The sequence below is a fragment of the Chroicocephalus ridibundus genome, chromosome Z (assembly GCF_963924245.1).
Source record: "Chroicocephalus ridibundus chromosome Z, bChrRid1.1, whole genome shotgun sequence".
NCBI lineage: Eukaryota > Metazoa > Chordata > Aves > Charadriiformes > Laridae > Chroicocephalus > Chroicocephalus ridibundus.
The window spans coordinates 50411902-50427373 of NC_086316.1; positions in this window are offsets into that span (position 1 = coordinate 50411902).

Genomic DNA, 15472 nt, shown 5'->3' on the forward strand with positions numbered 1-15472 from the left:
GTTCAGAAAAAGAGGCGGGTTAACAACTTTGAAGTCATTTTTAGCATTAGCCAGAAGAAGGCAAATAATATGCTTAGCAAGGATATGCTTTTCTCCACATTTAGAATGCAGGCAGGGTATGCTCTTAGAAAACTTAACTTTTTCCTCCCAGTAACATTGCCTTACCATCACAAGATAGGACTGTTCTGTGTCTCTTTCTGTTTCGTACATAACTTCATTATTTCCTTCAGAAACAGCCATGCATTTTTAAACACAGGTAGAGCCTTTGAGCAGACTTAATACTTGGTAAGTTGGTGTTAAATTAAACATTCAGGCATTTTCCTACATCATTCTCAGAATTACACAGCATGTTTGGCCAAAATGCTCCTCTGCACTACAATAGTGATGTCCCACTGCCCTTAGTATTTCTGCAGGATCAATACCAGGGGCCTAGGCTTTACAGCATCTCAGAAGCTACGAAGCCGGCCGCATTTCCATTTAGATATTCATAGTTTCCACTTAGGTGCTTGCATAAATAGAATTTGCATCAGTGAGCAGCAGCTTGTGTTGGAAGCATACAATCCTTCTGTAAATGTAGGAAGTTGTGATACTTTGGTCCTGCTTCCATGGTTGGGGGGTTCCGAACGTGAGAGCCCTCACGTGTCCCACGGAGTAGGTAGAGCCTTTGTTCCTGTATATCACCTGCTGCTCAGTGTAGGCAATGAAGAGCCCCAGTGCTTTTCAAAGAATACAGAAGAAGTGTGGAGAAATTTCCCCTTCTTTTCCTCCACTGCTTGCCACTCAGAGAATGATTTTCAGCTTGTTTGCCAGTTTCCATTCCATAGGTAGAGTTAGCTCAGGTATAGAGTGCATGAAGTACATCATATGAGTAAGTCTCTTCATATTCCTTTTCTTCTGCATTTTTAACTACTTATTGTTCAAAATCAGTAATAAGTAGCAAACATTAATTTTCTTCATAGTTAGTATCTGGAATGACTTTGACTTGACTCCTAGGAGTTAAATAAATGATAACCAGTGGAGGAAGCATTTTATGCAGAAAATAGCAATGTCTGAAATATTAGATTTGTTGGTGAGCTAAAATTCTCATTCTTGAAAAGTTAATAACATGCAGTTCTGATAGTGTAGTTCCATCCCAGGTGGTGAAGCTGAAGGGGATTCAAACTCTAGAAATATGCCTTACTACCAATGACAAGAATAGTGCAGCAGAACACCTACAACTCTCCTCTCCTCTCCTCTCCTCTCCTCTCCTCTCCTCTCCTCTCCTCTCCTCTCCTCTCCTCTCCTCTCCTCTCCTCTCCTCTCCTCTCCTCTCCTCTCCTCTCCTCTCCTCTCCTCTCCTCTCCTCTCCTCTCCTCTCCTCTCCTCTCCTCCCTTCCCCTCCCCTCTCCTTTTTCCTTTGCTATTTTCCATATGCAAAAACAAACAAAGCTAGTATTTTGTTGACTATGTGCATGCATTACTTGGATTTCCCCTCTTGGTATCTGAGCAGACAATCACGTTTTTAACTCTATTTACTTTATTTTCATTGTGATCTGTCTTTGGAGACACTTAGCCAGCAAACAACTGATTATTCCAGAGGTGGTCTTTCAGAGCCTTCAGAATCAGGCCCCTTCAGAATCTGTTTCAGAGTAACAGAATATAGTGAATTAGTAAAAAAAAGTCACAGAAATTCAGGAATCAGCATAGAAAAAGAACAAAGAATTCATATGCAAATTTAAACATTAAAACTACTTTATAGGAAAAGCAACATTATATCTGTACAGTAGTAGAAACTTATCAATGGGTTTATCTTTCTATATTCAAAGTTTATTGGAAGCAGTTCAGAGATAGAGAAGCCAGACTGAACTAACTAATTGGATGAAATGTTTAAGTGTTTGGAACACTTAATCTCTTGATTTTTGGCATGTTCAAAATGCAGAATGTGACAGCATTTGTTTTTCTTAACTTATAAAAAATGACATCACGAACTGTTAAGAAGTTAAACAGTACAGCACAACTTCAGGATTTTTTTTCTGTGGGGGTGTGTGTGTTTTGAATACTTGCTTGCTTCATGGAAGAAAACCTGTTCTTTATATAAGAGCTCCCAGCAGAGACTGCATCTAAAACACTTAACATTCCAAAGTATAATAACACATATAAACTCTGTTGGGTGAGGCTTTCTGGGTGAGGCTTAACTAGCTATACAAGATTTAGGATTAATAACAATAAAAAGTTGTTGAAATTGTCATAGAGTGTTTAAAGACCTTCCCAAATCACTTACCATCTGCAGGAGATACTGAAAATACTAAGATACGTAACATTTGTGGAAGAGGCAGACTGATGCTAGAAGTTATTTCTGATTCCCTTAGCACCTCATCTGCAGCTTAGAAGTCTCTATACTTGCGATGTTATCAGGAAACAGTCACATACAATGTACTGAATTTAGTTTCAGACTACATTTAGTAGGACTATGATTTTTCAAGGATCTATGGGGTTTTTTTAAGATATTTCCTTTAACCAAATAAGGAAGCCCCAGAAGTGGAAGTCAATAACGCTGCCAAAATATGTGGTCATGTCTATAGCAAGAAGTGCATCAATTCAGGGCAGTTTCGGGACAGCCTGCTCTAGCAGTTCTCCATCGTCATTTAGGGAAAAAGGATGACAACAGCGAAAAAATAAAGCAACTCCCTTGACTCGTGAATGCAGTCTGTGATGTTAGACAGCGTATAAACACAAGCTGGTGGACAGAATCCCACGGGTCTCAAAGTTACTTGCTAGTATCCTTTTACATAGGGCGAGGTAGATCCATCCCAGGAAAAGTGCTGTAGCGTCTAAGGGAAGGAAGCCTCTCCTAGATCTATTTAAAATCTATTATCTGTTAGGATGAATCCTGTTCTTCAGCCTGCACCTGTGATCCTTGGTCTCCTCTCAAGTGCTGCAGGAAGAGAGAGATGGTAGCAAAACTGTGTCACCTCCTTCCTCTTCACTAAACTCTTCTCAAGCGATTTAATCACTCAGAAAAGGGGATGGGAGCAGAATACAGTCATCAGCATTGGAATATGCAGTGTAAGGAGCTGTGGAAAAAGAGATTCACCTCCTTGTTAACCTGTAAATGACCATTTGTGGTGTAGGCTTCAGTATTTTAGCATGGTGCATTTGGCCCCGACGGGAAAATGGAGTGGCATGGGAAACGCACTGTTGATACAGGAGCTGTCAGGCAGTTACACATTCCAGCCCCAGCCGCTGCAGTAGAGTGGCACTCTCTGACATGGCTGAAGTGTTTGTTTGCATATTTTGGGGCTTTTTTTTCCGTTTTAAAACATCATGCCAGCATAGAACCAAGGTATTTTTTTTGTTACTTTTGTGTACTTGTAGCATACCTGGAAAACTCTCTCCTGAGGTTTGGTATTTATTTCAAAACAAATAATGGCAATTCCTACATTCTGTCATAATGTTTTATCAATACGACTTTCAGAGTTTATAAAGTATTTCTCATTAGTCTCATTTGATAATAAAAATAAGCAGTTTTATTTGCACCCTAAGGAACTTTTCAGTACTATGAGTTTTTTGCTCATGATGCTTTCACCCTTAGTGATACTTATTGTAATAAAAATAAAAATAGGCTTTCTCCTTCTAAATTAGATTGTCATCCACAGACCTCTTCTGCAGTACCAAGCATGCCAATGTCTTCTATTAACCTGCTCCTTTAGCCCTATTTTAGAGCGAAATCCAGTCGTTTGTGACACACAATCTAACAGATAGATTTACAGCAGCGGGTAATTAAAATGCAAAAAGTAAGCATCCAAGCTCTTTGAATTTCAAAGGCTTGATTAAAAAAAAATAAATCCATAAGCAATTTCATACAACAGTTTCATTTGTACTGTTGAGATACTGGTAAATTCCCATCTGATTATCTCTCCAAAGCACTACGTTACTGAAATTTTAGTACAGCATCTATTGGTTTACTTGAATCCAAACCTGATCCCTAGCTCCTACATCACTTCAAACACTAAACTCTCCATCAGTGTTTGTATGACACCAAACATGTTGTAGTCAATAAGTTGGCTGGACAACACTGTCACTGCAATTCTCAGCATGAAACGTTACTTACTTCACGTGGGATGATAAAGTGCAGGTTGGAGACACGTGCCATTTTTATTGTGTCAACCTGAAAGCTAGCACCCTGAAGCAATTCTGTATTTAAAGACTGTATTTTCACAGATTCAAAGGCAAAAGGCAGCATATTGATCACCTATTCTGACTTACTGCATAAGACAGGCCATAGGACTTCCTGTACTGATGTGAACTACAGCCTTACCAATTTTATCCCCTGACAAACTTAAGAGAAACTGATTCTTTCCTTAATCATTCATTTGGCTCTTCTCAGCGCCTTTTCTAGTTTAGCATCCTGAATGAGTCGTGGATTTAAGAAAACAATTAGCAATATTTGCATCTGTGCTAGATACGCTGGTAATATCAGCTATTCACCACTACTTAGTTTTCATTTTTTACACATCCAATGGTTGCATAAAACCTTTTGGCCACTGCATCACTGGCTTATAGTATCAACTATAACCTACAAATCTTTTCCACAGTGTTTGTTTCCTAGATAGAGTCTTCTGTCCCATAATATGAGTTGTGTTTCTTTGGAGTTACAGGTAGGAACACATTTGATTTAACAAACTATACGCCGTCCATTTCTACCTACCCTGCTTAGCAAAAAGTCCCAATAATTCTCTGTTACTCAGAATGATCATAGTCTATTATTATACAAGCTGAATCCATATAATCCCTGGCATTTTGGGGTTATCTGCATGTTTTAATTGAATGATCAAGTTCCTTCCTGACATTTTGACTTTGGGTAGATGGAGTAGCAGCCGTTTTGGAAGGGTTGTTCCTCTTTTCATCATGTATTCCTTCCTTCTCTACAGAAGATGTATCAATTTTCCACAAAAGCAGAACTATTTACCTTATTCCTTGTCAGATCTTCATAGCCATAATCTGTCTTCATTTGCTTCCAGCATGGGAACATTTTTTCAAGAGGACAACTTAACCTTTTTCCTCTTGCATCCTCCAAAAATACCAGCAGTTATTTGGAAGCTCTAAGGTATTCTGTGCACCATTGTCTTTTGGCAGTTACTGAAAACCAACATGTATTAGTGACATAAACCATCCAGTTTCAGCATATTTTTTTTTTATTTTATTCCAACTTGCTGTCTCCTAAAATTGAATTAATTTTATACATCAGTCTCAGATTCAGGGGAGCAGACCACCCACAACTCCTCAAGTTAAAAGGCCACATAAACAATCCACGTTTTTGAAAATTGGGCCCATGAGAACTACTCATGAGCCCTAATATTCTTTCCTCCCAGAAAAATTTGACCAATTTTTGCAGAGTTACATTTAATCAGCAGTTGGGTGAAAGCAGAATCAGGCCCAAAATCTTTGATGAGCCTACGCCGTCTGTGTACAAGGCAGGCAACAGTTGTATGGAAAAATTGCCAGCATAAAACATCTTTTAACATAACATATACAGTATATGCATAGTAAAAACATTTACATTCACTAGTGGCATGCACAGATAACCAAACTACTTTTCTCCTTCCTAGTAATGATAAGAGAACAGCCCATGAGCTCATAAAGACAAAGCAACCTGAAAAGTTTAGGCAGCCTTAACTATCTTCTCCTTTGGCACCACGAAACCTGTCGCATCACAGTATTAAAGTGCAACAGCAAAATAAAATAGAAGTCCTGTTATCACTTCCTATTCTGTACAAAATGGAAGCAGTAGTCAACAATAATGCAGATTATATCCTGACAGTTTGAAGCAGAACTTTATTAAATTCAACAGGTGCACATAGGACTTGCTGCAACAAAATGCGGAAAAAACTGTTTTCTCCTTTCTAAAGTAACAGCAGTAACTCCGCACCAGTAATCCAGAGACCATTCAGTGAAGAACAAGCTCTGAATTAGGCATTTGGTCAGCAACTTAGCCAAAAAGTAAATCTACCTCCCTTTCTACTGGCTTATACTCATTTATCTGATATTTTGTTTCATGAACAAGCAATCGAAGTATGAAGAATTTTAAAACAGTTTGAAAGCTTGCCTTTCTTCGCTTTGAGGACTGCTATTTCTTTTGGGTTGCATTCTCCTTCCCTATGTAGCTGAAATCAAAGACCCTCACACCTAGGAAGAATCAGCAAATACCAGTCAGAAGGCATTTGGGCAGACTATCACTGCAGTTACATCAGCGCCTGTACAACATTGACATAAGTGGGGACAGGAAAAACAACACTGGTAGAACTGAATATAAATGCATTTCAGATGGAAAACAAATAAGAAATAAGACAAATGTTAACAAGGTAATCCCATGGCCCTTGAAGCCTGCTGATAGGCTGTGAATCAGGTACAGTCTTCTGAAATATCACTTCAGAAGTCAGGGAAGTTCAGTCCTCCTGGTGGGAAAGTAATCGGAGCCAGACAAGAAAGCCAGCAACACCCTCTTGTCTGAGATGTAGAAAGTCATGCCCAACTCTGACGAGTCTGTTCATTTTTTTGTGTATGTCCATGCAAATCTCTTACCATGTTTCATTCTATTTTACTAAAACTCATTATAAAAACCCCAGATAATGTTTTTATTAAAGACTTTCACTCAACTTGTTGATACTCAAGGAGCAAGTCTACAGCTCCATATTACTAAGAACATTCCTCCTCACCTTATCTCACACAATTTTCAAAGCGAAACTCTTACAAGATGAAAAAATGTACTTTTCAAAAACAAAAAGATGAACATGTTACAGCCACAAGATGTCACTGAGGCTAAAAAATCACTAGAAGGCAAAGTGGCCTAGACATATTGCAAGGAAAAAACCTGTAGTTCTAAAACATGGGGTACGGAAAGTATCAGGGACAGGTTACATGTGTCAGTCTCCAGCTCTCTGATGAGGACTAGGCAGAAACATAGACTGTCTTGGTGCACAACTGTCTAAATTCTAGCATGCATGGCCACAGTCTGTCCGACACTGACAGACAGAGGCTTAGCCAAGCAGGCTACTAATTTCACCTAGTTTGGCAGCTCCTGCATAAATAGTTAAAAACAGGGAGCAGGAAAGATGAGCTCAGCAGTAGCTTTTCCTACGGCTCCGCAGATTTGTGTCCCAGTTACTCTGGAGACTGACTGCTGTGCCGGAGAAAGTATACAGTGGAGCAGGCTTCCTCCTCCTCTGCTACAGGAGTCCTCCCAGTCAGGATAAGATCTCACAGTATGAAGGAAGGTGAGAACTCCCCATCCAGTCTTTCTTGTGCCTTTTTTGAAGTAGAGGAGAAGATACCCATGCACAGCATCTAAACAGTTGGCACCCATTTCAACAGCCTGCTCCGTAACTCACCAGGGGCTCCCTAAGGGATTGACAGCAGCTCTCCAGGCTGCAGAGCCTGCTGCTCTCATGAGCGCTACAGAACTAGACTGCTAGCTGCATGTATAAATGCTTCGGAAACTTTTTTCCTTTCTCGACCAGGGAAAAAAAAAAAAAAGCTATTTCTAAAATATATGTTCCTTTTTGAGACTTATACTTTACAAACTATACTCTGCCCTAACAATCATTTCCAGGCACTTGAATTAGATACTATTTTGAATTTTGCCTTTTGCCTTAGAATTTCTCAAGATATCTTTGACATTATGCAAATAGGAGCATCAACAGTTACTCCAAAATTGCTCTGCAGGCGATTTGTGTGCACCCATGTGTAACAAAGAGGAGAGGAAAACTGAAGGGCAGAACCCGGGAAATACACAGTTCAATATAGCTTTTGGCTATTACATGCTACCAAACTAGATTTTTAATAAAGGAGAAGAGCAGAGCTACTAGTAGGCAAACCTGACTGCCGATTTATCATCTTTAGTTTAACTAAATTTTATGTCTTTTAATAAAACCCTTCAAACTTTGGGAAATCCAGTGCATCAAAAGTCTATGAGAACTCATTAAACGTTTGTTAAAAAAAAAGGAAAAAAAAAAAAGAACCTCCAGTGTTTATGGTAAATACATCCTGGTTACCTTGGCGCAAATCACAGCTGACTACAGGCTAAAACCATGCTTCCAAGAACTCCCAGATTTTAGCGATTTACACTCAGTTTTAGTGGACCTGAACAGAGGTGCTAGTGTTTTTTGTATTCTCTATCAAAATATAAACCCAAATCGCTCCGTTTAGGGAAGGTGTGGCTTTATATCTGCATTTTGCAGGTTCTAGCCTTTTTTCCAGCTTGCAGTTAAAAAATGAGAGAAAGAATAAGTAACTATAAAAAGTCTTCATACATCACTAATAAAATAAAATTGTGGCCAGTTTTCAGAGCTCTATTTTGAGCCGTTTTGAGCCTAAAAGGATTCACAGCACAAAATTTGTCTCTGCCACTGTTAGAGTGTCTCAACAAAAGTGCCAAGGAATCAGTACACTAAGCAGCAATAGTGTACTCCTCTTTCATTCCCTTCCAGGCCAAGGTGAAAATACGTTTTGGGGCACCATGGCACCACCTATTCTCAATCTGCAGAGTGTGATATAGCACATTCCATGAACACAGACATCTGAACACCATTTAAAATAGCTGTTCAGAAGAGCATAGGTCTGATTTATGTCAATTACTTTGCCTAAGGAAAAAAAAAGTATGAAGAACAATACTGTCAAGAACACACAAATGAAGAAACACTCCCACTTTCACTGAAGCAAATACTCAAAGATCTGATGCTGCAGAAAATCAGACTCTAAAATCAAAACAGAAATCCCAGATTCTGTTACATAAAATATTTACTTAATGATCTGCATATAAGTTTTGAATACCACTTCACAGAAGAATTAAAAACTGTCTTAAAACCTGTTCAAAGTTTCAAATAAAAATTGATTGATTTGATTAGATTTTAAAGAAATCAAATAATTACAATTTATCGCATTCCTTCAAGGTAGTATCTACACAACTGTCTACTCCTTTAAAATGCCTTTCTGGAGGACAGAAACACAGAGTTAGGTTGTATCATAGTGCCATTGACAGTTTCTTAAAGGAGAGTTTTAACCAGTTGTTCACCAGAAATTAGAGAAGTGTCATCATCCTTGCATGCTACAAGCTATTAATTCTTTTAAGTAATAACAGAAAGTGTTATCAAACAGTAAAAAGCACTTGCGTACTACACTGATTTCTATACAGGAGGGTTTTTTGTTGGTTTGGGTTTGATTATATATCAGTAAAATGCTTTCTAATTTGAACTGTGAAGTAAAGTAGGGATACTGATAGTATACAGCTTTACATGAGAAATACCTTCTGCTGGAGAATGAAAGAAGCCTCTTGCCTCTTGATTAAGATCATTTTTTCATAGTGCCAGTCTCTTTAATGTGAACATTTGCCCATTTGGAACAGGAATCCATGTCGTAAGAGCCTTAAGGTTAACATGAATAACTGAAGGCACGTGTACATTTCAACCTTAACCACAATTATAAATCAGCTCCTTTGCCTTTAGAAACAACCTGTGGACTTCCAGAATGCCAACATCAGACTTCCTTTGTGAAGCAAGAATGAACATGGACCTTACACAGGGAAAATAAGAACTCTGCCTCTTTTAAGCAGAAAAAAAAATCACACACATTCAATAACTCCACACACACACCACCACACCCATACACACCCCAATTCAAACTCTTGGATGACAACTAGATATGTTATATACTAAGTTTAGGGCACTTTCAGACAGCGCACCAATAGAACAATGAATTATTTGGTCCTCCGCTCTTAGTGATATCACTTCCAGCCTACAATGCTGCCATTGAACTGCTGGTATCTAACAAGAATTGCCAAAGAGAATCAACGAGACTTGCATTTAGAAAGTAAGCTCTTTATAGACCTGGAATTGGCCAATGTTTTGCAGTTTCCTGTTCAAACATATTCCACACAGAAAACTGCAACTTTATGTGCAAATGTATATATAAATAAAGCCATGGACTATTTATTGACACTGGCAATGGATCTGCAAAAGTTACTCTGTAAAACTGTGCATCAGCACAAGCTCTAAATCTTTGTATGTGAATACATTGGTAAGTAATGAAACTGGACACCGAAACTCATTTGCAAAATTCTGTTAGCTTTGCAAATTAAAATTGCTTCATAGAAAATTTACCCCAGAAAATTTACATTTATTCACAAAAGCTAACATGTGTTTTAAACAAGCGTTTCACATTTACCTAGAATGGAACTATCATCCACCTTAAGTGAACTCCATATTTGATTGGTGGGGAGAGGAAAGCAGAGTTCGTTGGAAGGTTAATATAAATAGATAAGGAGCTTTTGTGACTCTACTTGTTTGTGCAGCATTCCACACTTCCCTAAGAAAGGCTACGAATATTGCAAAAGATGCATAACTTCTTCCTGAACTGATCCCTTGAGGGCTAAATCAAAATTAGCATTCAGACTGAGTGAATCAAGAAAGACATGTTTAATTATATTGCCAAGCAATATTAACTTCAAAATATATTAAAATCCTATAGCCCATCAGTCTAAATGAAAGCAATTTGAAAGCGTCAACTGTCTTTTTCTCTTTGGGCTTTATCAATTATGGCTAACATATTTTCCAGAAATTGTATATGTGTTTGGGCTGTATTGGGTATTACATATTCACCAATACTCATTTGATATCCCCAAGAATTTTAATTTCTTACAGAAACAATCTTAGGAAGATTTTTCCAATAGCAAACAAAGGGAAGAAAGGGAAACAATGCAGTCAATCCTGTTTATTCCTGAAGTATTTTACAAATACAACTCAAATTCAGAACATAAGATTTCAAACTATGACAGCAATAGTAATTTTCCGTTAATTTTCATTCAAAGCTATGCTTGTAGGGGAAGAAAAAAAACCTATAAATACAGTAGTTATTTATTTATTTTTTTTTATTTACTATTCAACAGTTTCACTCCAGAAAAGTATAGAAATACTTCACCACTGGTAAAATATCAGGAGCTAAAGTATTTTAATATGATACTCTGACTTCAGACTCTACTGTTGAAACATCAAACTTTGTTTGAATCTGTTCAGCATGGAATACATTAGCAATTCACCGCTGAACAGTAGGTCATTTTTTAAACAGTTTGGGACAGTTTTAAGAGAATTGTGTCTATATTACAAAAAAATTTAATATGAACCATCTCTCTTTGTTAGTCTTAGAAGAGACTAAGTAGGAACGGAGGCCAAGATATTGACCAAGTGTTTTGAGGATGCTGTTGCATGTAGATCAGGTTTGGTTCAAGAACTGTATAGTTGGAAGCACTGCTTCTACCCATTCCTCTGTGGATGTGAAATCTTCCAGTGCTGTTGAAGTGGCATCTGCCATGAACAGTATTCAGTATTCTCGATTTAAGCCTTCAAAAATAAGCAGAAACAGAACAGGTAATAAGATAACCATTTGTTAATAGTGGTTTGGCAATAATCAGATGTTTAAAAAAAAAAGTGTGAAAATCACATTCATATGGACCAAAACCAAAATACTGTTTTAAGTACTGATCTTCCATAAGTAATTTTTGAAATGCTTTGCAAACCAAAGAATAAAGATCTCTGTTTCACAGATTGGAAAAGAAAGGCACATAGAGATATGGTAACTTGCTTATAAAGTGGAAACTGTCACAAATGACAGGACTAGGGGAAATAAACACCAGCCAGTGTAAAACGGAGCACTGATTCCTGTAAGACCAGATCCTCTTTGTTGGAAAGCTTTTATTCCAGTATCACTAAAATAGTTTTAGCTCTGGAGGGCCTGGATTCTGTTTCTTAAAGTTTGGAGCCGTGGCTTTATAATACAGTAAACTAGTTAAATTTTTTATTTTGTTTTGTTTTCAGCAAGTCAGATCTAAATTTTTTTTTAAAAAATCACTTTTAAGCCACATTATTAGTATGTTTCAGCTGTGATATGTATTACAAAGTATAAGTACATATTCATAAATAATTCTTCTATAATGTGTAATCAAGTAGGACTAGAACTACCTTCATCTAAGGCACGCTTAAGACTTCAGCACGTGTGATACAGAAAGCCAGAACCTAGTCAAAACGATGACCTGTGATACATAATGATCATTCAGAGATGAGTTATATCTCCCCCTTATAATGTCATTAGTAGTAAGTAATCCACAGAGGGCAGAAAGAAGAATTAACTTAATTGCCTAAATAGGTGACTGTCTGCTACACTCATACTGAAAGCTGCTATGTGTTACGGGCAAGTTTACAGCCATTTTATGAGCTCTATGACAAGAAAGATGTTCTTGTTATAACGGGCTCTGTATGGGATTTTCTGTTATATATATGGCATTTACCCTACCTTAGATGGGATTATAAATTCACGTATATTAAACTACTTGAATGGAGAAAAGCAGGTTTTGTTGTTTGCTTTTTCTAGTAAACAATGAACATTTTCATGTCTAGCTTTTGGGCCAAAGAATGTACATTCGGTGGGCAGTAAGTAGCATTTCCTTAATACCTTGAAAAAGATTCACCATAGATTTAAAGATACATATATATCATTTTACAGTTGCCTATGAGATTTTTTGAGTAATCACCTCTTTTTCCCAGATTTTAGAGTAGCAAAATAGTACCCTTTCCTTTCAGTCTATCTTATGAGCCAGTGTTGTATTACAGATAAAATTTTAAGGCAGAATGGAGTAGCGCTGAGGCTCTGCTTGTGCAGAGTTTTTGGTTTTGGTGGGATGAAAGCTACAGCAAAACTAGAAAAAACTTAGCTCATTTATAGTATTTACAGCAGAAGGAGGGCAACCCATCGAGTTCAGGTCTTAGATACACTTGTGGTGAACCTTGCAGTACTGCTTTTTGTGTTGTACGTGCTGTAGGACCAAGTAAAGTCTAAAGTCCCCCAAGTTTAAAGAAAAAAGTCATTCTCTTCAGACAGATGTAGTTTGGGGTTCTGGCTCATGATTGAAGACCACTCAATAAATGCATCTAAACCAAAGAATAAGGCTCTTAGATGCACGTACATACTGTGGCCACTTCACAGCTGCTGCTAAGACCAGCATGTGCACCATCCCCCTGCTTGCTCTCACTTCCCTTAGAAAGAAGTCTGCAGAGGCAGGCGGAGGCGTGCTGTTTTGCACCAGAGACTCAGGGGGACAGAACTGTGGAGCACACCACCCATGCAGTGTAGGAATAGGAATAGGAATAGGAATAGGAATAGGAATAGGAATAGGAATAGGAATAGGAATAGGAATAGGAATAGGAATAGGAATAGGAATAGGAATAGGAATAGGAATAGGAATAGGAATAGGAATAGTTAGTCCCCTATATGAAAACAAACAGCACATAATAACAGTGAAATTGAAAAAACATAACTGTGCAAAAAAACTTCCTTTTTGGTCAAGCTTTCCTTTTGCTCAGTACATTTTGTTATTTTTTTTTCTCTTTATGATCAGTCAAAACTAAGGTGATATAATGTGATGTTTGAAGAAAAAAAACAACACAAAAACTTGCTTAGTTCGAAGTGTGAACTCTAAACCCCTAACTTTAAGCTTTGAATTCAGGCTTGCTGGTTTCAGGAGTATATGAGAGTGTACTGAATTAAGATATTTTCCTGGATCACGGTCTCAATGCTTTTAATTTTCTGTTGTAGTGTCCCCTCATCCTGAGCCTTTCTAAGCAACTCTGAATTGTTCTCCCCACCAAAAGCTCCAAAGAGCCTCTTTGGCAACCAGACTGTCAGGTATACAGGACAGGTAGACACAAACTTATCTGCACTGAAGCATCCAATAGAGGAATGCTGGTTTTTCACAGGAAAAGTAAAAGAAAAAAGGAAGAGACAGAGAGAAAAAAAGAAGGAGAGAAGGGAAGAGAGGAAGAGAGGAAGAGTGGAAAAGAGAAAGGAAGAGAGGAAGAGAGGAGGGAAGGAAGGAAGGAAGGAAGGAAGGAAGGAAGGAAGGAAGGAAGGAAGGAAGGAAGGAAGGAAGGAAGGAAGGAAGGAAGGAAGGAAGGGAGGAAGGGAGGAAGGAAGGGAGGAAGGAAGGGAGGAAGGAAGGGAGGAAGGGAGGGAGGAAGGGAGGGAGGAAGGAAGGAAGGAAGGAAGGAAGGAAGGAAGGAAGGAAGGAAGGAAGGAAGGAAGGAAGGAAGGAAGGGAGGAAGGAAGGGAGGAAGGAAGGGAGGAAGGAAGGGAGGAAGGAAGGGAGGAAGGGAGGAAGGAAGGGAGGAAGGGAGGGAGGAAGGGAGGGAGGAAGGGAGGGAGGAAGGGAGGGAGGGAGGAAGGAAGGAAGGAAGGAAGGAAGGAAGGAAGGAAGGAAGGAAGGAAGGAAGGAAGGAAGGAAGGAAGGAAGGAAGGAAGGAAGGAAGGAAGGAAGGAAGGAAGGAAGGAAGGAAGGAAGGAAGGAAGGAAGGAAGGAAGGAAGGAAGGAAGGAAGGAAGGAAGGAAGGAAGGAGAAAGACCTGGGAGTGCTGGTCAACAGCCGTCTGAATATGAGCCAGTGTGCCCAGGTGGCCAAGAAGGCCAACAGCATCCTGGCCTGTATCAGGAACAATGGGGCCAGCAGGACTAGGGAAATCATCATTCCCCTGTACTTGGTGCTGGTGAGGCCCAACCTTGAGTACTGCATTCAGTTTTGACTCCGCACTCCAAGAAAGACATCAAGGTGCTAGCGTGAGTCTAAAGAAGAGCAATGAAGCTGGTGAAGGTTCTAGAGAACAAGTTTTACGAGGAGTGGCTGAGGGAGCTGGGGTTGTTTAGCCTGGAGAAAAGGAGCCTGAGGGGAGACCTCATCACTCTCTACAACTACATGAAAGGAGGTGGTAGAGAGGTGGGGGTCAGTCTGTTCCCTCAAGTAACAAGTGATAAGACAAGAGGAAATGGCCTCAAGTTGTGCCAGGGGAGGTTTAGATTGATTATTAGGAAAACCTTCTTCAGCGTAAGGGTTGTCAAGCATTGGAACAGGCTGCCCAGGGAAGTGGCTGAGTCACCATCCCTGGAGGTATTTAAAAGACATGTAGATGTGGGACTTAGGGACGTGGTTTAGTGGTGGACTTGGCAGTGTTAGGTTTATGATTGGACTTGAGAGGGAGGAAGAGAGCGAAGGAGAAAAGGATGAAAAAAAAAAGTCTGGTGTGTTTTCAGTGGTTTGAAAATCAGCTTTATAACAGCAGAAAAAGAGAACAGAAGTGTCCTCCAAGATTGTCATGGTTGATGCTGCAGGCTGTTTTAAAAGCATGTACTGTACAGTAAAGAGCATTCAAACCCCTACAGTGAAATGAAAAATCCGCCATATTTAAACATTTGAAGTGTGTGTGGCATGTTCAGGAGCCTCACAGAGGAGATGAGGAATAACAAAGCAAAATTTTTAAATTGAAAGCAACTTGCTTTAAGAGCATACCCTGAGTGCTAGCTGCAGAACATGCCTGCGTACCTTGCTTGTGTATGCAATTTCAGAGAAATGTTGACAGTGAAAAGCGACCATCTGCCAGAAAAAATGACTGTGAAGTGGTTG